This window comes from Phacochoerus africanus, chromosome 1 (genome assembly GCF_016906955.1).
Source record: "Phacochoerus africanus isolate WHEZ1 chromosome 1, ROS_Pafr_v1, whole genome shotgun sequence".
NCBI lineage: Eukaryota > Metazoa > Chordata > Mammalia > Artiodactyla > Suidae > Phacochoerus > Phacochoerus africanus.
In genome coordinates, this window is record NC_062544.1 from 104,862,813 (window position 1) to 104,888,709 (window position 25,897).

General features: G+C 41.4%; 1 protein-coding gene across 2 annotated transcripts in view; it reads left to right on the plus strand.

The window, feature by feature from the left end:
* The window catches only part of MYRIP (myosin VIIA and Rab interacting protein), a 208,961-nt gene that overhangs the window by 116,170 nt on the left and 66,894 nt on the right, over positions 1–25,897 (plus strand). The gene's annotated exons all lie outside the window — the stretch shown is intronic.

The window sequence follows — 25,897 nt, forward strand, 5'->3', positions numbered from 1 at the left end:
GGCTGCAGTGACTTGGCAGTGGGCAAAAAAAAAAAAAAGAAAGAAAGAAAGAAAGAAAAAATAGAACCAATGTCTTCCTTTCCTTCTAGCACCCTCAGTTTATCCATAGGTCTTTTTCTAAGTAAGTGTTTTACAAACAGTGGTGGGCTGTAAGCAGAGTTCCCGTGTCCTCTTGAATATTCTGAAGTCTGCACACATACTCACACACAGATGGGAGGTAGCATGATTTGCAGGATATTCTATGTCACAGTGAAGGGATAGCACAGTCTTCAAAATCCTGCTTACATCCTTTAGAGGGAAACTTTCCCAGTTCTTTCCTGTTGTTCTGCTCCCTTAGTGTGTGTGTGGTGTGTGTGTGTGTGTGTGTGTGTGTGTGTGTGTGTGTGTGTGTGTGTGCGTGTGCGTGTGTGTGTGTGTGTGTGTGTGTGTGTGCGCGCGTGTGTGTGAGCGTGCATGAGAGAGAGAGAGAGAGAGAATGAATGCAGGAATTTCGAGTCGAGACCTCACACTTTATTTGACACCAGAATGAAATCTTATCTGAAAACTCTACACTGGTTCTGGACAGAGAACAGATTGGCCCAACTTAGAGCTGGCATTTGGGATCCCACTGGCTAGTTAGGCAGCTTTTCTTGCAGAACTTGCTTTTCTGCTAACTGTCGGAATGTGTTCTGTCTATGTACAAGGGAGGGAGACTCACAGTGGAACAGGAGCATTGCAGGGGGCACATTTCAAGCAAGTGCCCGGGGTTAGAAAGAGACGTTCTGTGATAGTTCCTTTGTAATTAGTGTAATCTGTGAAAAACATTATCTGTGCTTATCAGTGATTGTACTTTGCAAATGAGATGGTACTAAAATTTGAGCATTAAAATATGCCAAATACTGTGATTTGGTCCACCTCAGGCATGAGCTCCTTGATTCTATTATCTCATGGGGATATGGATGGTGCCCGTTGCACAAATGAGGATACCAAGGCTCATGGGAACAAAATAATTTGTCTGGGGTGTCAACTGTCAGGTGGCCATGCCCACTCCATCACTGTGTAGCTGCTTGCACATATGCTGGAGTTGACATGATTGGGGTAAAACACATACACACTCCCCTGCACCCCAGGGAAGTGTGCCCACTTGCCTGACAAGAGAGACCTGAAGCTTTCTCTCCCACTCCTTCCTTCCCCTCTGTCCAGCCTCTTGCTGCTGTGGGAGGCATGCTTGTTTGGAGAACATCTAGCAAAGCAAATCCGATGTTCTGACTGCCGAGAAAGCGTGAGATGAAACCACATCTTGGGTTTTTCTATAATGCAGGATCTTGGATTTGTAGAGCAAGCAAGAAAGAAAAAAAAAATGTAAAAATTCACGTGACATTTCCTCCACAAAGTTTTATTAAACCAGGCAGCTTTAAAAGAGCTTTGGTCCCTCTCCCTCCCCATGGCACACGTGTGGATGGGTTTTTCTCAGCTTGTTTGTCTGAGATTTCACAGCTCTCTGTCACCTCCCTTCTGAAGCTGGTAATAGAACCAGGCGATGGCACTGTGTCTTCACTCTGGGATAGCTCTCTGCCCAGAGCCCCGTGTCTTCCTAAGAAGGATTCCTGGTTCATGCTCTATCTTTGTGCTTTTCTGGCCATGAGAACACAGAGTAAAGATCTGGGGGTTCCATTACCTGTGTCCCAGCATCTAATTCTTTCTCGAGACACTTGAACTAGACCTGGGGAGAAGAACTTGGCAGAAAGAAAACCACTGGTTCCGGTAATTTTAATAATTAAGCGATGTTGACTACCTTTACTGTATAGCTTACTCTTATTGTTTACTATAATCTTGTATTATAGGCTGCCTGGTTATTGTCTGTGATGTTTTCCAACAGATGGGGGTAATTTTTTGTCTTAATTTGTCCATAAGATTTCAGCGATTTATATATGAATAGCTGTGCAAACGGTAAGGGATAAATTTTCAAGAACATTTAAATTATTAGTCCTAAAAATGCAGGGGGAAAAAGTATTTCTTCTCTTTTTATTGACTGCTCTATACAAACAGGTAGAGTTTTATTCTTTTGCTGGTAAAATAGAAACCTGTTTAAAGAGCATTGTGGCTCTGGCTGCCTTCTCTACAGCCATGTTATCTCTGAGTCTGTGCTTGGACTCCTCAGTTGATTCTGGCAGCAAGGGGAAAAGTCACATCTGAATTTAAGGACTTATTCCAAGCTGACCCTACACACAGGCTTTTGGAGCAGCAACTGATGAGATATGTGTTCTTGGAGACTTCACTGGGTAAGCTTGGATTTTCACACAGCAGCCACAAGGTGACAATCTAGTACCCGGAAGGAACAGGAAGAGATTTCTGAGTGTCCTAAAGCTAAGAACTAAATCCTCAGATCTTTCATTTATCTGATTTGATTTCATACATGTGCATACCTTAAAATGTCAATACTTCTCTTGCTTTTTTGTAAAAAAAAAAAAAATAGTTCTTTATCCCATCCCCCACCCCATTCCAACTATTTTCAAGTTTTAGCTTTCTTTTGGTATATTGTTATCTCCAAATTTCTAAATAGCTTGCTTACATAGGTTTTTTTTTTAAATATATTTTATCTCTCCATTGCCTACTGTGAAAAGATTTTATTCTCTTATACCTCCAACTTCCCAATACGTATCCATCCCCCTTCCCTACATTTTTGCAGTATGCCTGTAGCAACCTTTGGGAGATCAGTTTTCAGTGATTTATTATTATGAACATAAAAAACAGCTTTCTGGCGTTTGAGTGGTCCAAAGTCATTCTTATATATGATCCTTTGTACATGGCTTTTTCTCCTCTCTAAAAGTTTTTAGGATGCTCTCTTTGGTCCCAGTGTTATAAAATTTCACGATGATGTACTTTTGGGAGGGAAGGGGGGCTTTTTTTCTTCCATTTTATTGGGTGCTTAAAGAGCCATTTCACCTCGGAAATACAGCTGTTTCAATCTTGGGAAATTTTCTTGGCTTATTTCTTTGATTATATTATTTCTTCCATTATCTTTGTTCCTTCTGTATCATGGATATTGAACTTCACAGATTAATTTTCTAGTTTTCTTTTTCTCCTGAATTCTCCTTTGTTTTCCTGTTACTATGAGAGTGTAATATTGCTTCATAGCTGCAATATATTCCCTTATCAATGTTTTTAAAGTTTTCTTCTTCCTTGAGTTTTTTCAGTCTGTTTGTTTGGATATTTATCTTTAAGGATAGATATTTTGCTCAAATGTCTGATGATCTAGGACTATCATTTCACCTTCAAAACCGATGCACTGAAAGCTGCTTTGGAGACTCAGTGGACTTGAATGGGGCTGGTCGGCTGGTGAACTTCAGCCTATGATAATCTAGCTGGATTGTTTTATTGAGGGAACTGTCAGTAGGTCTTTTCTTTAGAGTTGGTCAGTTTCCCCAGAGAGAAATGTTTCAGTCTCCTACAAAGGATATAAGTCTAACAGTTTAGGGGAGCCCAATGGCAGAGTAGGGCCAAGGCCAGACCGAGCATTTGATGTAGAGCTTCCACTTGGCCCATCTGTTTTCTGTGGGTGCCCCTGCCCTTGGTATGCCTGGAGCCCTGCTCCAGATAGCTATATCAGCCTTTCTGAGAGTAACTCTTGGAATCTTCTGCTGGATGGATGGGGCAGTTGTCTGAACAGAGTGTAAAAGGGGACCTGGGGGCCTAATGTATTCACCTGCACTCCCACTTTTGAAGATAACCAGTGCTTGTAATCCCTGAGCTTTGGTGGGGCTTCTGGTGTGTGAATCGGCTTCCCCACTGCAGTTTCAGGATTCAGCTTCTTTAGGAGCTGGGTCTTCTCCTTATGCTTCATATGCTTTCCAGCTTCCCAGATGTTATTGCTGTGGCTCCTGTGCATTTGGCTTTTGTTCCCTCCTTGTATTTGAGTAGGATTTAGATGAGAGCAGAGGTAAAAGCATGGGTTTAAATTAGATCATTCAACTGGAAGCCCTATGCTTGACTCCTGCTTCCAGCGGTGGCTTCCAGGTGGATGTCCTTCCACCTGAGGACATCCTAAGGAACTGCTCTGCTTCCTTTATCACTCAGCAGCTTCACTGCAGAAACATGGGCCTCCGTTCTGCTCTCTCCATTATCACCCTTTGCTAAACCCAGCTTTTATTCCCTTTGTATTTATTCCCAAATAACCACTGATGTCTTCTTAGTGCTCTGCAGTTAGTGAAGCTGTGTGTGTGTGTGCGCGCGCGCACACACGCACACACATCCACACATGTATGTACGTGCATTTTTAATCAGATCAGTTGGATGTCTTAATTTCCAGATAGACTTCACTAATCCTGCTGAAAGAAGAAAACCTATAGTATTGGGTCAAAGAAATGGGAAACCTTCAATCTGATACCAGAGAAGGGCAGAATCAGGATTCAGGCTTTCCTAAAGGGCATTTGTGCACATAGGTTTCAGAGATCCTAGGACCTTGGCTGTGGTCAGAGCCACAGTCCTGTACCCTCCTCAGCATCATCTATTAAAGCTGGTTCCCAGGCAGGCTGTTTAGCAGAAGGGAACCCACTTGATGTTGTCAGCTTTCAAGCTGGACCGTTCATGGACAAATTAATTTCCCTAGAGTAGAAAACCAAATTGTCTCTTGATCAGCTGCTTCAGCACTTGAAACTGTTTAAAAGGCAGCAACCTCCAAGTACTACTTCTGTTTAACTCAGAGATGAGTTCTTCTTTTGTTCATCTAGAAACTGGACAGATTATACCTTTATGGTCTAAAAGGAAAGGAGGATTAAAGACCCAATTTCAAGACCTGGGCTCCGAGGCCCACGTCCTCCTGCCCCCTCACTCTGCGGCGGTGACAGCCCATGCCAGGGCAGATGACAACTCCACGGCAGGGCCAAGGATGGGTGGGATGGAGTAAAAATCAGCACAGACTAGTGAAGAGTCCAAATTCTCAAATGTCATTAAAGGAGCTGGCTGCCGTGTTCTCTGGCCCCTACATGGCTCTCTGGGGCTGGCCATCCTTCTGGGCGCCCATACTCACCTTCCACCTGACCCTGAATGGGCACACAGTCACATCCATCTGATGTGTATCTTCCTGCCTCTGATGCTAGGCTCTCCTGCACCCTTACCTTTTAGCTGATTTTAGGCAAGCAAGTACATTCGCATCTCTTCCATGCTATTGTAGACCAGAACCCATCTCTAGTACTGCCCTCTTTAAAAGTTCTAGATTGAAACCATCTCCTACTCTAAGGAATTCCTCTCCCTCCTCAAACCCGCCCCCATAAAAAAATAAAAAAATAAAAATTAAAAAAAGCACAACAACATAAGGACCTCTTCAGTTTCTCCCTTTCCCCTGGGGGCAGAGCAAGCAGAGGGCTCATTGCACTTTATTTCCTCCAGGGTCAGTGATCTTTGACTCAACCCCATTTGGTCTGATCCAGAGAAGAAGGCCCTGTCTGTCTGCATCTTTGTCTCAGGTTGGGAGGTGCCATTTTGAACCTAGTGGTTTGGAATAAGGCATCTTGGTTTTGGACTGGCTGCAAAGGATGTTCTCCTGACTGGAGGACAGAATAAAACATGCTGTGTGCAGATTGCAAGTTCTTAGCCACAGATCGATACACGAGTGTATCAAAAAAAAAAAAAGTTAAAATGATTTATTGACTTGAAGTTCAAACATTTCTCTGCAGTCTCAGTCAAACCATCATTTTGGCTATAAAGCCCTTTTCTCATGAGTCATGCCCAAATATATGTCAACACATTCCTCTTCCATGGTTTCCTAAGTTCTCCTTCCTTTGTCTCTATCTCAGTCTTACAGTCTTGGGCTTGGAGCTGAGCCTGCAGTTGGGGTCTCTTGCAACTTGCTGCCAACATTATTGCAGCATCCAGTAAGCTTTCACAAGTGCCCTTCAGTCCTTTTTTCTCTCTTTATAAATGTTTGTTATTTTGAATTTTTTCTAACTAAATGCACCACCTATTGGGTGATCAGTTTAGGAAATTGTGATAATTAATTAAAATATTTTACCTCCATCTAAACATGTGGATCTGAGGGCCTGGAAAGACACATGATACATAAAAGCAGGATAGGAGTTTTAACAATGATTTGGGGAATCAAAAATCAGAAACAGACCCAAGAGCCTTAAACTATGTGTGATTTCGCCAGAGCTATATTATGACCACTGTGTTTATGCAAATTAAACTCCATAAACGTCACATCAGGAACTCCATCCTTTTAGTTGTTAACCACCACTGCTTTGACTACTTTGCTTCTGTCCATATACGTTCCTCTTCCTTCCAGATTATTCCCACTTTTATGTACTTAGATTTTAGATTTCCAAATTGGAATGTCTTTTATTTATTATCTATGTCCATCATCCTCATGTACCCTGGCATCATTTCGTTACTTAAGGGTAACTTTAGCATATCTGAAGTGTCGTCTGTTATCATCAATATAGGATACTGATACCCTGATGTGTCCTGTTAGTATAGAGGCAGAAGAGTAGCAGCAGGCCTTAGGACATAATGGGAGGCAGCTTTGTAGGCAGGGCTGGGTTCAAATTCAGCTCCATCTGGAAAATAATAAAATTACCTTCTACTGACATCAAACTTGATTTAGTTAGTTAACTGCAATTGGACCACTATGTAAAGACTCCTTCAAATCCAAAAGAAAAGGCCCAACAACTTAGTAAAGAGACTACAAAGGGAATAAAGTGTTTTCAGAAAAATGAAACACAAATAGGTCTTAAAACACACTTAACCTCCCTCATAATATGATAAATACTCATTTAAAGCTACAGGGACACATCCGTGTCCATCTATCACATTGGCAAAGATTGAAAAACTTGTTAACATCGTGTTGGCAAAGATGCAGGCAACACATAACCCCTGCTGTGGGGCTATAAGTTGGGAGAACCTCTGTGGGACAAAACCCCCTAGGACAATAATATCTTTGAAATTCAATTGAGCATACTTTTCAACCCTGCAGTTCCACCTCTAGGAATTTATCTTGCAGGTACCTTCGCCCACATGCAAAGGGATGGATGTAAAGATCATTCCCCTTCATGCTGATGTAAAAGCAAATTAGGAAAAAATATAAATGCCAACCAATACAGCAAAGGTTGTTTTTTTTTTGTTTTTTTTTTTTTTGTCTTTTTGCCATTTCTTGGGCTGCTCCTGTGGCATGTGGAGGTTCCCAGGCTAGGGGTCTAATAGGAGCTGTAGCACTTGGCCTACTCCAGAGCCACAGCAACGCGGGATTCGAGCCGCGTCTGCAACATACACCACAGCCCACGGCGGCGCCGGATCGTTAACCCGCTGAGCAAGGCCAGGGATCGAACCCGCAACCTCATGGTTCTTAGTCAGATTCGTTAACCACTGTGCCACCACGGGAACTCCAATAGGGCACAGTTTAAATGAACTATAATATACCTTAAATGAGGAATAAGGAGGGAAAAAAAAATATATATATACACACACATATATATAGGCTGTGTCCACAGCATGCAAAAGTTTCCACGCTGGGGATCAAACCTGTACCACAGCAGCAACCCAAGCCTCTACAGTGACAATGCCAGATCCTTAACCTACTGCACACCAGGGAACTTCAGGAGACTCTCTATATATGATACAAGATGACCTCCAGGATATGTTCTTGTGAAACAGACAGTACAGAGAAGTTCTACCATTTGTATGGAAGAAAAGCAAAGGGGAATATCTGGGGGGAGTATTGTCTTGTGGGTGCATTGCATAGGTGCACAAGAAACTGATAGCATTACTTGCCTCTGAGAAAGGGACCTGGGTGGATGGTGGACATGTGTTTGCAGGAGACTTACATTTACAATTCTCTGGCCCATCTATTAATTTTTTTTATTTAAAGAAAACTAGCGGGGAGTTCCCTGGTAGCACAGTGAGTTAAGGACCTGGCATTGTCACTGCAGTGGCTCGGGTTGGATACAACCAAAAAAAAAAAAAACCAAAAAAACTAAAAATAAAGATAATTAACAGGCAAAATAGAGAGAGGATATCGGCCTCACTGCTGACCAGCTGTATAGCCTTTGTTTTCACAAAAGAATTCTTGTCTCCTAATTTAGTTTTGAGGACTAGAAGGACCTGGCTCGGTGGCAGGCCTGCAGTAAGCAGCAGGTATTATTAATTACACGGCAGCCCCTGCAACTCCAGTCTTCTGTGACAAACAGTGACGTCTTTATAGTGTCTTTAACTACTCACTTAATATAGCAAAGTCCTTGCCTTTTGATTTTCACAGTACTACACTGTGTGTTTATTATAGCTAAGTCCAGAATTGGCTAATATTAACAGTAATCAGGTCATCTTGTTCCAACCACCAGCTTGGAGCTTAATTTAAAGGGAAGAGACCTCACTATAGAGCATAATATTAACATTAATCAAACAGATGAATAAGCCAAAAAGGAAATCACACACTTCTTTTTTACAAATATGAATATGAAGATATTATCAGAGAAAACCTGGCAACCTCAGTGTATCAGGATATGGGAGGTGAGACAGTATCCAGGGCAGCAGTGTGTCTCTGGAAGTTTGACTCAAGGAAGCTGTGATCATTTGTATTCTGAGGATGCGGAGGTGAGATGCAGAAAGATAAACATGTCTTCAAGACCACCCATTGAGTGACGCAATTTCGGGATGAATCCGTTTGTGCTGACTGCCTTTTCTTTGCTGTCTCAGTTCCACATCATACAAATTAGCATGGGGAGGATGCAGGATTTCCCTTCTGGGCCAGTTTGGTTCAGAGTGCAAATTGCTCCAGCCAGAGCAGGACAGCAGCTCTTCAAATAAAACACAGTTAAATTCTCTTACTCACTTCAGATTGATTCTGACAAGTGCAAGGAGTGCCAATCAGCTTTACTAATAAGAAGGCAAAATAAAAGCCATATTCAAATGGCATTTATTCCTGCCTCCAAACAGCTGAGGCTAAAAGAAACCATTTCATTCCCCATCCCCGAGGCTTGACAGCTGCCTGGTTGAGTATCAGTCAGACCTGCTGAACCAGACAAGAGGAATGAATCAAGCGTGAAGGTGGAGCTGAGAGCCTCGGAGACCGCCTGAGAGACAGAAGAGTTCAGGGCCAGGTCAATGCCAGTGCCATCAAGTCTGGGGAGGGCTCCTTGAGACAGCTGGGCAGATCCTGTTGAGGCCAGAGTGGCTGCCAAGAGGATGCCCTCTGTGCCCAAGTCATATGAATGACACCTGGACAGTCTTGGAGGGGCAGCATGCTCTGACACATCTGCCTCTAGACCATCTCAGAAATGTCTTCTTGTATAGACCTTCCCTCGGTGATGGTGCTTCATTGGTCTTTATCCCTAAATACTAAATCACACTCATCAATAATATTTTCCAAATCTACTCCTTTCTTCTCTCCTTCAGCCTCAGTTTCCACACCTGTCTCTCTCTAGCTGCTGTGAGGACTGCAGAAGTTGTGCTGGGCGGGCCCAGGAGCAGCTGCAGGGGTGTCACACAGACATCTCCTCAAGTCTCTCCCAGGATTTCCTTCCTTCTTGCTATTTGTCAACTCCAGCTTCCTACCCTTAGCAGGATGCTTCACGTTAATGGTAGTTGTCACGTATCAACTGAACACGACACTTCCAGCCTCCTGGCCATGTCTGTCTACAAATTCCCAGTGACACTCTCAGGGGTCCCGGTGTGAAGGCTGTTCTTTTCCATCTAGTCTCTCGGTCTCTCTTGATTTTTCGAAACTGACTGCTCTGACTCCATGCTCAAGGGCCTTCATGCTGCCAGAGCTGGGAGTCTTATTGTCCAAATACCTGCTTGTCATCGTTTTGTTGTTTTTCCCACAGCTCTGAATCAGTAATAGCTTCCTATTCTTCACACTGTGCTAAGTCTGTCCTCAAACTCATACTTTTCAAAGTGTGGTCTTTAGCCCACTAGCGTCACAACACTTGCACATCTGTCAGCCAGGCCCATACTCAGGCCCCACCCAGACCAAACGAATCAGAAATTCTGGGGTGGGGCCCAGCAAGCTGGCTTTTAAGTTTAAAGACTCCTAAAAATTAGGAACCACCTTAACCCTAAAGTCTTTGTGGTTAAGATGAAATGTAAGAACTGAATGTGTTTCCTGCCAAATTTATTTTTACTCTTTATCTACTGATTATACCTATATCCTGCCCAAAAAGAATGCAGAGGGCTTAGGATAAAATAATAATGATGATGATAAGAAATAGCATGTTCTGAAGACTTACACTGGGCAGAATACTGTGCTGGGTGTTTCCCATATGTTAAGTCATTTAATCTTTGTAAAAATCTGATAAGGGAGTTCCCGTCGTGGCGCAGCGGTTAACGAATCCGACTAGGAACCATGAGGTTGCGGGTTCAGGATCTGGCGTTGCCATGAGCTGTGGTATAGGTCACAGACGCGGCTCAGATCCTGCGTTGCTGTGGCTCTGGTGTAGGCTGGTGGCTACAGCTCTGATTAGACCCCTAGCCTGGGGACCTCCATATGCCGCGGAAGCGGCTCTAGAAAAGACAAAAAAAAAAAAAAATCTGATGAAATAGCTATTATCTTCATTTGCTTCTGGGAGGAAAGAGAACAACCTCTGACAGGTTACTAAATTGCCTAGAATCAGATTTGGGGGAGAAAAAAAGGTTTGGTGGTTGTTTTGTTTTGTTTTGTTTTGGTTATTTTAGTAAGTTGGGTGATCATACTTTGAGTTTATTTTAAGGATACTGTATTCAAGGAGTTATTCAGAAATTATAATTCCTAAGAGTTGAGACTTACTCAGAATAGGACTGAGTGATTCTGGTGGCGAGGCTGTCCCCAGGCCTTTCCTCAATGCAGGGCACTCACCTTGGGGGAGCTGCCATCAGTAGGGTGACTCAGTTGGAAAGTTCTGGGCTCCACAGGCCTCTGCTGGCAAGAGAAACAGTGCACGCTGTCAGTGAGTGAAGCCCGTCCCGGTACAGCTGCTCTCTCAGAAGACATGTAACCAGCAGCTCAGGCCCACATTGATGTCAGCTGGTCCTAGTGGATAAACCAAGGTCCCCCTCTTGGTCTTTTATTTTGATCCATTTAAAGGGAGGTGGCTCTTTGATTTTTACTTCTTTAGAGAAAGACTTTCTTATAACAGGACTTAAATGAATAGTTACCTCTGAGATTAAATAACTATATTCTCTTTGTGCTTCCTCTGTTTAAGTTCTATGGTAGATGCATAAGCGTCTTAGGCCACTGATGCTTCCTGAGACTTTGTCCAATAAATGTTAGTGCCTCCATTTGGCAGATGAGGAAAACGGCACCCAGTGAGGTTAGTAAATGTGCAGGTGGTCATATGGGTGGTAAGTGCCAAAATGCAAGCTGATACCCAACCCAACATCCACCCCATGCCAGCAGTTTCTAAAGTACATTCCAAGGGCACAGAGACACCTCTTATAGGCTGCAAATCAATTCCCAAATACAGTTCTTCTCTTCTTTTCCTGTAGGCAAATGGGGCACAATTCTGCAGACTTTGATTTCTACTTAAAAGTAAGGCTACTTCCTCGTAACCTATTAAGTCAGTTTTTAAGAGTTGCCAGTATCTGGTGTTCATAAGTGAACATCAGAAAGGTCATTTGCTGTGTGCTGCCAGATGCCGCCTCCTGGCCTTTGCTTTCTCTACTCTGTTCCTGAGGGGGCTGAGACCCAAAGGCTGCATTGCCCAGGCTCCCTGCTGATCTTGGCCAATGGCAGGCCAGGGAGGGACCTTGGAGAGCAGGAGGAAAAGAGAAGACAGGGCACGTGTTATTTGTTCCATCTCTCTGCCTCAGACAACATCTCTGCTGCAGCTACATCTCCTCTGGCCCCCATCTCTGGCTCCAGAATGCTCCTCCCAGTAATGCCACCTTTCCACTGTCCCTTTGGCCCTGAGGTGGTAGCAGCTTCCCCTTGTTTCTAGCCTCTGGGGTGCCTCACCATCCTCTCTTTAGAGTCTCAGTGGTTTCATCATCTGTATAACCAAGTGCCTGCATTACAGTTCCTCTCTTTGAAAGACCTGGAGTTCTTTCTCTTTTATTACCATTCTGTGTGTTGGCATTGGATCTTGTCATTCTGTATTCTACACACACTGAAGCAGAGCTCACAGATCATGGATGTGCTTACAATTTTCAGGAGAGATGATTCTTAACCATCAAGGTCATCTGGAGTGGGTCATGGGCTTTAATGGCTGCTATTCCTAATTTTTACCAACAAACTAATGTTTGGCTTCATCATTATCAATTCTGTTTGTTGTAGATTATTTGGGGAACCTTGCTGTGTGCAACAATTTGAAATTATATCAACAGGGTTTTTTTTTTTGGGCATTTTATTTTTTTGTAGCTTTGGAGTACCATTTTAATTTTTCTATTTCTCTTCAAAACTTTTTATCATCCAGTTCAGTTTTTCCCTTGGGAGGTGGGAAGGAGGGAGGCACGTCGGCTATTCTCTCTCTTGTCTACCTAAGTGGATCGTAGTCAAAATAAAAAAAAAAAAGTGAATTCAGAAAACACCCAGCTAATTTCTCTAGGCCAGTGCTTATCAAGGTTTGATGAACACAATAACCACTGGGGAATCTTGCTAAAATGCAGTTTGATTCAGCAGGTCTCAGGGTGAGAGTGGAGGACTGGGGTTGCCCTTTTCCATCAAGCCTCAGCAAGTGCCCACACTGCTGGTCCGAGGACCATCTAGGAAGTATTGGGATCCACTGGAGTCTCCCCACAGTGAGCTCAGTTTGCACAACGCCTGCTGATGCTGGGGCTGAGGGCCGAGGCCAGGATCTGAGCAGTTCTTATGTAGGCAGTTCCTTCCTTCTCACAATCATGTTGTTTTGTCTAATGAGCCAAAATCAGTCTGGCATTCCTGGGCACAGCTTTATGGGGTTGTAATTTCAGAGCTGTTCTTGTGATGAGTTATGTGATTCCAGTTTGTCTTTTGATGAGTATGCACCATGTTTACAGATTTATCCATGTCATAAAAAAAATTAGCAAACTACTTATGCAAACAAGTGCCTTGAAGTGATTAGTATTCACAATGTGATAAGTAGGTTCTTTCAAGAAAATGATACAATGATTTTAATTTTTCTGCTGACTTCTTGATCCATGGAGCTTTCTATTTGCTTAAACTATGAAGCAAAAGCACTAATTTGCAATAAGAACACTAACTAGGGGTTCTGGAAGGAAAATAACTCATTCAGATGTCAAGGCACTGACCCACGAATGAGGCTATAGTTTGTTCCCTGATTTGCTCCTAGTTCAGTCAGTAACACCGGCAAATTACTTGTTTCTATTTTGCTGGTAAGTTAGAGATAATGATTATTTTTATGTTCAATACACCAATTATTGGTTTCAATACTACCTGTGGGCCAAAGACTACCAATCCATATTTCTTGTCCTGATTTCTATCCAAGTCTCAGATTAGTTTATCCCAGTGCCCACTAGGTATTGCCACCTGGTAATGTGATGGGTATCCCAGATTTAGGTGTTCTAACTCAACTTATCACTTTCCTTCCAAACCTGATCCTCTTTCTAGATTCCCTATTATGGTCAGGTGCATGATCATTATTTTACAGATAAAAAAAAACTGTAGTTCCAATGACTAAAAGTAGTCAATTCTGACTATGTTGTGATTGGTGAATTTCAAGGATTGCTTTTGATTTTTTTAAAGCTTTAGTGTTAAAAGAAATGACCATGCTTAAGATCGTGAAACTGCACAGACCCGGGATCTTTTTGTGAGCATCTTTAGGGATAACTTGGGAGTACCTAAAAAATAAGCCAGGGAAATCAAGCAGAGTCCTTCTGGAGAGCTCCAAGTTGGAAAGCTTTTCACAAGTCTCTTCACCAGAGCTATGGCTCCCTGTCCTTCCTAAGGCACCTCTCCTGTGTGTTTACTGCAATTGAGAAGTGGCGTTTTAGGTATCATTAAAGAAAATCCCTGATATATTCGGAAAAGACAAAAACTCTAATTTGAAAAGATACATGCACCCCAATGTTCACTGCAGCACTATTCACAATAGCCAAGACATGGAAGCCACCTAAACGTCCATCGACAGAGGTATGGATAAAGACTATGTGGTACATACATATGATGGAATATTACTCAGCCATAAAAAAGAATTAAATAATGCCATTTGCAGCAACATGGATAGATCTAGAGATTATCGTACTAAGTGGAGTAAGTCAGACAAAGACAAATATCATATCACTTATATGCAGAATCTTAAAACTATTTACAAAACAAATAAACTCACAGATTTCAAAATCAAATTTATAATTACCAAAGGGGAAAGAAGAGGAGGAAGAATAAATTGCACACCTGGGATTAATAGATACACACTACTATACATAAAATAGATAAACAACAAGGACCTACTTATAGCACATGGAACTATTTTTTTAAATTTTTAACATTTTTATTATTTTTTTAAGCTGGTAATTTTTTCATTTATTTATGTATTTTTTTTCTACTGACGCAGTCACACGTATATGTATACATTCTTTTTTCTCACATTATGTATTCCATCATAAGTGACTAGACAGAGTTCCCAGTGCTACATAGCAGGTTCCCATTGCTAATCCATCCCAAAGGCAATATTCTGCATATATTTATCCCAAGCTCCCAGTTCCTCCCACTCCCTCCCCTTCCCCCTTGGCAACCACAAGTCTATTCTCCAAGTCCATGATTTTCTTTTCTGTAGAAAGGTGGAACTATTTTCAATATCTTACAATAAAGTAAGATGGAAAAGAATCTGAAAAAAATATATTCTTTATTTTATATATATATATATATATATATGAATCACTTTGCTATACACTTGAAACTAACACAACATTATAAATCAACTATATTTCAATTGAAAAAAAAAAAAGAATGTCCAGGAAAAAATGCCTAAGCTGTAAATCAGAGTGGGCTCTGTTCCTTGCACATCTGTGGGAATGACCCAGAACTCACTGCCTGTGGGACACAGACTGGCCATTCCGGAGATGCCTTTGGCTTGACTTTTGATTCCATTTCATGACACATCAGGCACACTTGTATGGTTCAGAGTTTCACTGCCCATATTGCTAGCACATAGGGCACTCAGTAAATAACAAGGAATGGAGAATGAATGAGTGAGAAAGTGAAGGAATTCACACACAGACACAGATTCCACTCTGCCTTCTGTACCAGTGGGATGCTGACACAAGGCTCCTTCATTCTCATATAGCCTTGCCTGAAGCCTTGTCTATTCAGGGTGAAGCTGGAGACATGAGGGTGGCCTGGGGACCCTGCAGAACTTAGCCAGTCCATCCTGGGTGCCGACGTCCTCATCCTCACGGCCTTCTCCCCACACCTCTGCCCCATTATCCCACATGCATCTTTTGAGTTTCCTCTGAGTCATGAATTTTTAAACAAGTGAAATAAAAGCAGTAATATCAAATGAAGATAATCATGACTGAGCCTTCCCTGGGGCTTGCAGAAAAGCTCTCCATATTAACTCCAAGTCAAAACATAATCTAAAACACATCACTTCTTATGGAAAGCTTTCTAGTCATAAATCGGGCTATAGTTTTGCAGGTCACTCACCAAGGAATCAGTGCCATCCTCCCACCTTGCAGCAGCCCAGTAAGTGCCCTGATTTCAGTCTGTGACGTGAGCAAGCTGAGGCATTCTATTTTCAGGGTTTTCAAAGTGCTTCTGAATGCCATAGAGTTTTGGTATAACCACGGAATAGAGAGCTTATCCTATGATGTACTTGAAGCATTAGGGTTCTTGTTTGCAAATAATAGAAGCTCAACTCAGAAAAGCTTAAAAGAAGGAGTTCTCTTGTGACACAGCAGGTTAAGGATCATCTGATGTTGTCACTGCAGCAGCTTGAGTCACTGCTGTGGCACGGGTTTGATCCCTGGCCCGGGAACTTCCATAGGCTGTGAGTGTGGCCATTTTTTTTTTTAACTAAAACAAACTTTTAAAGACTTAAACAAAAGAGAATTTTATGGGTTCATGTAATGGAAAAGTCTAAGGGTGGTCCTCGGGCTTGAGTAGACCCAGGTGTTCAGTGTATCAATAGAATCCTAGCCCTTCTCACTGTCAGATCTGCTTTTTTTGAGAAGACCATAAATACCTTCCCAAGTGATGGCAGAGGTGGCCCAGGCAGCCCCCAGCTTTCATTCTGCCACCTAGCCAGTCCAGCAGAAAGGGAGCATCTCTTTCCAACGGCAGCTTGGACCTTGATTGGCAGGTATAAGTCATGTGACTGCCCCAGCCAGGCTTCCTAGAACATCATAGACTCAGTTGGGAAGGAGGGGGAGTATCCCAAAGAAAAGAAATTCCTGTTGCCAGAAGAATTAAGGGCAAAGTAACCACTATCCCCCACCAATACCATCATGGACACCCCCCCAGCTGCAGTGCTGAGCCCTGCAGTGCCAAGCTCCATAAGCAGTTCCTTCCTGGGGGGTCAGCTGCTCAGAGAGCAGAGCAATGTGCAGGAGAGGCAGCCTGGGGAATATTTCTCTGCTACAGTCACAGTTCTTTTGTGCTTTCAAAATTATCAAATAAATCATAAGCCCAGAGGTTATGATTTCCAAGGACAAAGTCTTTATTTTTTTTCTTTTCTGCTATATTATTCTAAATTCTAAAAATAGCTTTATAGGGTTTTTAAATAAAAATGACAGATACTTGTTGTAATTTGTTAAAATGCTATAGGAAAATTCACTGAAGAGAACCAGTGGCTCTCCACATGGGGTGCCTGTGACCAGCATGTGTGCATGGCTGAGCTCCCACTTTTGAATCCCTGCTCATGCACTTGTTCCTTTGGGCCATAGCCTAATTCTCACTGCAGCTAGATTTACTCACTTATAAAAAATGGGACTCATCCTTCCAGAGCTGTCATAAGAAACCACTGAGCCCTTGTTGTCCCAGACACTGTATTATTTGTGTTACAGCATCTAATCCTCGAAAGAGCCCTATAAGGTGGTTACTGTCATCATCCTTGTCCCATAGATGAAGAAACTGAGGCTTCAGGGGATTAAGTAATTTCTCACGACCACATAGGCAGTAAATGCCAGAGCCTGGGCGAGTCCCAACCTGCCCCAGAACCCCTGCTCTGATCCACTGCTCTGGACTCTGTGAGAATTAAATAATGATTCAAGTAAAGTTTTGGCACAGTGTCTAAGATGGAGCAAGCACTCAAATTGTATTCATTTTCATTAATAGTAATGAAACTGGTAACTGTACTTTTATACAAAAGGATGATATATTCGGTCATTCTGTCTTACAGCTGCTTTTCTTCCTCAGTGAAGGCAAGCCTCTGATTGCTGTCTCATCTACCAAACCAGAGTGGAGGAAAGGAGACTTGCCTTCTGCCCTTTGTCTACCTGCCTGTGCTGCACTTAGGGACCAGGCATGGGCTTTTCCATGGAGCAACTGGCCACTCCACTGGGGGCTTCTTTTCAATGTGAGGCTACTTTGAGGACTTTAAAATTTCATACTGCAGTCTAGGAGTGACATTGGTAAAACTTTCTGCAAGACGGACATCAGTGAGCCCAGCAATTCATAAATCCACAATTGTGGATATGTTTAACATTTAGCTGCCAACATATGCATTACAGAATTGCTTTTAGTAGCAAATGAAATGAACAAATTCAATGTCAAAAGACAAGACCACTGACACACAAAACCTGCTATGTTTACACTATGGCAAACTCTGGGGCTACTAAAAATGTTGTGGGGAAGACTATTCAACAACATTAAAGTCATTCAGGAATATTAAATGAAAAAACTAGGTTTAAAACTGTTTTTGTCCACCACTTACTAGATTGTATTGAGTGTCCATTATGTACATTGGGATACAGTGGTTTAGGTACGTGGGATACAGGAATGGAAACCTCTCTTCCATGAACTTATGCTCTATCGGAAACAGGAATTAGGTGACAAAGAAATTTAACAATTCTTAATTAACATATTAATGTACTGATTATCTTATAAGTAATGAATTATATAAAATTAAACATCAGGTACAGAGAAGAACTCTATAGAAATATGGGGAGAGAGACAAGAGAAATCCAGAGATGGGAGTAAGATAGTGGAATAGAAGGACTGGAGCTCATCTTCTCTCATAAAAACAACAGAATTACAACCAAATGCTGAACAACCTTCAACCAAATGGACTGGAAACTTTCAAAAAGATATCCTACTCCAGAAGACAAAGAGGAGGCCACATCAAGATGGTAGGAGAGGTGATTACACAATATTAGCAAACCCATACCTGCAAGATGGGAAGCCCACAGACTGGAAAGTAACTGTATCACAGAGACTCACCTACAGGAGTGAGAGTTCTGAGCCCCATGTCAGGTCCCCATGCCTGGGGATTTGGCATTGGGAGAAAGAGCCCCAGAGCATCTGGCATTGAAGGCCAGTGGGGCTGTGCACCGGAGCACCATGGGACTGGGGGAAACACAGACCCCATTCTTGAAAGGTGCAGACATGCTTTCATGTGCACTGGGTCCCAGGGCAAAGTAGAGGATACATAGGAATTGTGTCAGACCTGACTTCAGTTCTTGGAGGATCTCCTGGGAAAACAGGGGGTGACTGTGGCTCATTGTGGGGGAAGGACATTGGAGGCAAAGTTCTTGGGAATATTCATCAGCATGTGTTCCTCTAGAGATGGCCATTTTGGGAAAATCTGGCCCCATCCATCAGCACTGAGAAGCCCAAGGCCAAACAATAATCCAGGTGAGATCACAGCCCCAACCATCAGTAAACAGGCTGCCTAAAGACCCCCCCCCAGGCACACAGCCACCTCTAATCTCATCCAGAGACAAAGCCCCACCCAACAGGGGGACAGGAATCAGCCCCACCTACCAGGGGGCAGGCATGAGTCCCTCCCATCAGGAAGCCTACAGCAAGCCCCCATGCCAACTTCAGCCACAAGGGGGGCAGACATCAGAAGTAAGAGAGACTACAACACTACTGTTGGCAAAAAGGAGGCCAAACCAAAAATCTATAAAAATTAAAAGGCAGAGAACTATAACTCAGAAAAGGGAACAAGAAAAAAAAAATGAGAAAAACAGCTAAGTGATCTGGAGATTATCAGAAGGAAAAAGACTTTAAACTGATGATAGTGAAGATGATGAAGGACATTGGAAATATACTAGAGGAAAAGATTGATAATTTACAGGAAACACTGAGCAAAGAAATACAAGATTTAAAACATAAGCAAACAGAGATGCAAAATACAATAACAAATAAAAAATTCATTAGAAGCAACCAAAAGCAGAATACAGGAGGCAAAAGAAGGAATAAGCAAGGTGGAGGACAGACTAGTGGAAATCACTGATGCACAATGGAAAAGAGAAAAAAGATTGAAAAGAAATGAAGACAGTCTCAGAGAACTCTGGGACAACATCAAATGCACCGACATCTGTATTATAGGGGTGCCAGAAGGAGAAGAGAAAGTTACAGAAAAAGTATTCAAAGAGATAATAGCCAAAAAATTTCCTAACATGGGAAAGGAACCACTCACTCAAATCTAGGAAGCACAAGTACCATATAAAATAAACCCAAGGAGGAACACCCTGTGACACATATTAATCAAACTGACCAAAATTAAAGACAAAGAGAAAATATTGAAAGCAGCTAGGGAAAAGAAACAACATACAAGGGAACCCCGATAAGGGGTTATCAGAAGATTTTTTCAGCAGAAACTCTGCAGTCCAGAAGGGAGTGGTACAATATACTTAAAGTGATGAAAGGAAAAAACCTCCAACCAAGATTACTTTACCCAGCAAGGCTGTCATTCAGATTTGAAGGAGAAATCAAAAGCTTTACAGATAAGCAAAAGCTAAGAGAATTCAGCACCACTAAAACAGCTTTACAACAAATACTAAAGAACCTGTCTAGGTGGAAAAGAAAAGGCCACAAGTAGAAACAAAAATAACACAAATGACAAGGCTCACCAGTAAAGGCATATATACATTAAAGGCAGGAAGTCATCCATGCACAAATATGCTACCAAAATCAGAAGTTGTGAGAAGAGGAGGGTACAAATCCAGGACACTGGAGATGCATTTGAATTAAGAGAACAACAACTTAAAACAATCTCATATATATATCAAAACTTCAGGATAATTGCAAACCAAAAATCTAGGATGGGTACACACACAAGAAAAATCAACTCAAATACAACACTAAAGATGTCATCAAACCACAAGAAAGAACAAAAGAAGGGAAGAAAAAAGAGCAACAACAACAAAAAATCCAAAATATTTAATTAAAATGGCAATAAGAACATACATATCAATAATTACCTTAAATGTAAATGAACTAAATGCCCCCACCAAAAGACATAGGCTGGCCGAATTGATACAAAACAAGTTCCATGTATATGCTGTCTTCAAGAGAGCCACTTCTAGGGACACATACAAATTGAAAGTGAGAGGATGGAAGAAAATATTCCACGCAAATGGGAATCAAAAGAAAGCTGGAGTAGCAATACTCAGACAAAATAGACTTTAAAATAAAGAATATTATAAGACAAGGAAGGATATTACATAATGATCAAAGGATCAATCCAAGAAGAAGATATAACAATTATAAATATATATGGACCCAACATAGGATCACCTCAATATATAAGGCAACTGCCAACAACCTTAAAAGGAGAAACTGACAATAATACAAACATAGTGGGGGACTTTAACACCCCACTTACAGCAATGGACAGGTCATCCAGTCAGAAAATCAACAAGAAAACACAGGGCTTAAATGAAGCATTAGACCAGATGGACTCAATAGATATTTATAGGACATTCCATCCAAAAGCAGCAGAATATACATTCTTCTCAAGTGCACATGGAACGTTCTCTAGGATTGAACACATTATGGGCCACAAATCAAGCCTCAGTAATTTTAAGAAAATTGAAATCATATCAAGCATCTTTTCCGACCACAACACTATATGACCAGAAATCAACAAGAAAAAACTACAAAAAACACAAACACGTGGAGACTAAACAACATGCTACTAAACAGCCAATGGGTCACTGAAGAAATCAAAGAGGAAATTAAAAAATACCTAGAAGCAAATGACAACACTCCCAAACCTATGGGATGAAGCAAAAGCAGTTCTAAGAGGGACGTTTATAGCAATACAGGCCTACCTCAGGGAACAAGAAAAAGCTCAAATAAAAAAACCTAACTTTACATCTAAAGCAGCTAGAGGGAAAATAATAGACAAGACCTAAAGTTAGCAAAAGGACAGAAATCATAACAGAGCAGAAATCAATGAAATAGAAATGAAGAAAACCATAGAAAAGATCAATGAAACTAAAAGCTGGTTCTTTGAAAAGATCAACAAGATCAATAAGCCCTTAGCCAGACTTATCAAGAAAAAGAGAGAGGACTCAAATCAATAAAATTAGAAATGAAAAAGGAGAAGTTACAATGGACATCACAGAAATACAAAGTGTCATAAGAGACTACTACAAGCAACTATATGCCAATAAAATGGAAAACCTAGATGAAATGGACAAATTCTGAGAAAAGTACAATCTTCCAAGACTAAACCAAGATGAAATAGAAAAGATGAATGTGCCAATCACAAGTATTAAAATTGAAACTGTGATTTAAAAACTTCCAACAAACAAAAGTCCAGGACCAGATGACTTCACAGGCGAATTCTGTCATTTAGAGAAGAACTAACACCTATTCTTCTGAAACTATTCCAGAAAATTGCAGAGGAAGGAACACTTCCAAACTCATTCTATGAGGCCACCATCACCCTGATACCAAAACCAGACAAAGATACCACATAAAAAGAAAACTAGAGCCAATTTCATTGATGAACATAGATGAAAAAATCCTCAACAAAATACTAGCAAACTGCATCCAACAATACATTAAAAGGATTGTACATCATGGTCAAGTGGGATTTATTCCAGGGATGCAAGGATTCTTCAACATCTGCAAATCCATCAGTGTGATACACCACATTAACAAACTGAAGAAGAAAAACCATATGATCCTCTCAATAGATGCAGAAAAAGCCTTTGACAAAATCCAACACCCGTTTCTGAAAAAAACCCTTCAGAAAGTGGGCATAGAGGGAACCTATCTCAACATAATAAAGGCCATATATGAAAAACCCAAGCTAACATCATTCTCAATGGTGAAAAGCTGAAAGAATTCCTGCTGAGATCAGGAGTGAGACAAAGATGTCCACTCTTGCCACTACTCTTCAACATAGTTTTGGAAGTCCTAGGCACAGCAGTCAGAGAAGAAAAAGAAATAAAAGGAATCCAAATTGGAAAGGAAGAAGTAAAACTATCACTGTTTGCAGATGACATGATACTATACCTAGAAAATCCTAAAGACACTACCAGAAAACTGTTAGAGCTCATCAATGAATTTGGCAAAATTACAGGATACAAAATTAATACACAGAAATTGATGGTATTTCTATATACTAACAATGAAGAATCAGAAAGAGAAATTAGGGAAACAATCCCACTTACCATCTCATCAAAAAGAATAAAATACTTAGGAACAAACCTACCTAAAGAGACAAAATACCTGTACTCTGAAAACTATAAGATGCTGATGAAAGAAATAGAAGAGGACATAAACAGATGGAAAGACATACCATGCTCTTGGATTGGAAAAAATAATATTATCAAAATGACTATACTACCCAAGGCAATCTACAGATTGAGTGCAATCCCTATCAAATTTCTAAGGACAGTTTTCACAGAACTAGAACTAAATAGAACAGAAGACCCAGAATAGCCAAAGCCATCCATCCTGAGAAAGAAAAATGGAGCTGGAGGAATCAGGTGCCCTGGCTTCAGACTATACTATAAAGCTACAGTCATCTAAACCATATGGTACTGGCACAGAGACAGAAATAGAGATCCATGGAACAGGATAGAAAGCCCAGAATTAAACCCATGCACCTATAGTCAACTAATCTGTGACAAAGGAGGCAAGAATATACAATGGAAAAAAAGACACCCCCTTCAATAAGTGGTGCTGGGAAAACTGGACAGCTACATGGAAAAGAATGAAATTAGAACCCTTCCTAACACCATACACAAAAATAAACTCAAAATGGATTAAAGACCTAAATATAAGACTGGATACTATACAACTCTTAGAGAAAAACATAGGCCAAACACTCTCCAACATAAACCACAGCAATATCTTCTCAGATCCACCTCCTAGAGTAATGACGAGAAAAACAAAAATAAACAAATGGGACTTAATTAAACTAAAAAGTTTCTGCACAGCAAAGGAAACCCTAAACAAAACGAAAAGAGAACCCACAGAATGGGAGAAATATTTGCAAATGAATTGACTGATAAGGGATTAATCTCCAAAATTTATAAACACCTTCTGCAGCTCAATACCAAAACAAACAAACTCCATCAAAAAATGGGCAGAAGATCTAAACAGACAATTCCCCAAAGATGACATACAGTTGGCCAAGAAGCACATGGAAAGATATTCAACATCACTCATTATTAGAGAAATACAAATCAAAATTAGTATGAGGGACCACTTTATACCAGCCAGAATGGCCATCATCAAAAAGTCTACAAACAATAAATGCTGGCAAGAGTGTGGAGAAAAGGGAACCATCATACACTGTTGGTAGGAATGTAAACTGGTGCACCCACTGTGGAAAACAGTATGGCGATGCCTCGGAAAACTCAAAACAGAATTACCATTTGATCCAGCAATCCCACTCCTGGGCATCTATCCAGAGAAAACCATGACTTGAAAAGGTACATGTACTCCAGTGTTCATGGCAGCACTATATACAATGGCCACGACATGGAAACAACCTAAATGCTCATTGACAGAGGAGTGGATAAGGAAGATGTGGTACATATACTCAGTGGAATATTACTCAGCCATTAAAATGAATGAAATAACAGCATTTGCGGCAACATGGATGGACATAAAAATTATCATGCTAAGTGAAGTCAGTCAGACAGTGAGACTCCAACATCATATGCTATCACTTACATGTGGAATCTAAAAAAAAGGACACAATGAACTTCTTTGCAGAACAGATACTGACTCATAGACTTTGAAAAACTTATGATTTCCAAATGAGATAGGTTGGAGGTGTGGGGATGCTCTGGGGGTTTGGGATGGAAACGCTATATAATTGGGTTGCGATGATCATTTTACAACTATAAATGTAACAAAATTCATTGAGTAATTTAAAAAAAAAGAAATATGCGGAGTGAAAGTGGGAGTAAGTGCATTGAAGACATGTTGGCAGGGTGGTGGTAATTTTTAAGGCGGTCAGGGAAGGACTCCAAGTTTGAAAGCCAGGCAACTGGCAGGCTTGGCTTTGGGGTACATGGGTAGGATCTGGTGGGCAGGCATGTGAAGTCTTCCCCAGCTAAACAAGGAGGGCTTCACTGCAGGGTGGTAGTCCCTATATTGAAGTCCCAGTCCTCAAGCAGACTGTTCAATATTATTATAGAACAGGTTATTTTTGATCTAGAACAAAGCATCCCTGGACTAGCTACCCATTTGTATGGGAATAGGGATGGGGGCCTAGAGGCCTCAATGTTGACTATATGACTGTTAAATTAGCCTTCAGAATACTATGTCATAATCCAGTCCTGCTCTCTTGGCACCAACCAACTTTGTTTTTCCTATGAGTCTGCTTCTTTTTTGTTTTATTCACTAGTTTGTTGTATTTTCTAGATTCCACATGTAAGTGTTATCATACTGTATCTGACTTATTTCACTTAGCATAATGCTCTCCAAGGTCATCCATGTTGCTGCAGATGGCAAAGTTTCATTCTTTTTTATGGCTGAGTATTCAGCAAACGACTTTAAACTGGACCTCTCTGTCTATGAGTCCCAGCCCTTCTGCTTGTTTTGCAGGACAGTGTTCTCTCTGTTACTTTTATGCTGTCACTCACTTTCAGTTTTTCAGAAATCTGTCAAAATCTCTGATTCTTGCCTCACCTCCATTCTCCATTTCTATTGATTTTTTTCCCTTTGGATATCTTCTCACACTTCACTGGCATCTGGGGAGGAAGTGCAGCTAAATGTATATGTGTTCGTTCCTCCACTGAATTAGAAGTATTTATATTCATTTTGCTTTTCTGAACTTCTAAAGCAGTATGCATTGTTACACTCATAAACAAGAAAAATAACAACAGAAGCTTTTCTTAAAATGGGAGGAGTTTAGACATATGTTCTTATCAGGCAGAAAAGAGAAGAATCACGTCAGTGTTTTGTACCCAGTGTGATAGCACTGACCAGGAAACTGCTTTCCCACAGTGCTTCAGGCTGAACAAGAGGCTGCAGAATTTTGCCCTGGAGCTCAGTGTTTCACTTGTGTTTTTTATTTTCCCAAGCTGAATTAGAAATGTTTTTGTTTGATTGGTTTGTTCGTTTTGTTTGTTTGTTTGTTTTTGTCTTTTTGCCTTTTCTAGGGCCAATCCCTGTGGCATATGGAGGTTCCCAGGCTAGGGGTCTAATCAGAGCTGTAGCCACCAGCCTACACCACAGCCACAGCAATGAGGGATCAGAGCCATGTCTGCGACCTACACCACAGCTCATGGCAACGCTGGATCCTTAACCCACTGAGCAAGGCCAGGGATCGAACCTGAAACCTCGTGGTTCCTAATCGGATTCGTTAACCACTGTGCCACGACGGGAACTCCTGAATTAGAAATGTTAATGCAGTAAATGTTAAATATAAAGCTTGCTATTAAATGTGTCATCTAGTGGCTTCAAATGGCGAGCATTTGTCAGCTTGCTCTTTGGATGGGCTTAGGTGCACAGTTCTGCTGGTCTTACTTAGGGTCACTCATACACCTCCAGGAAACTGGCAGTCAGTGACCTTACTTACCTGTCTAGGAGTTGGCTGGCTATTGGCTGGGGTAAGAGGGGTGGTTAGGCTAAGTGCCTTTCATCATCCCACAGGCTATC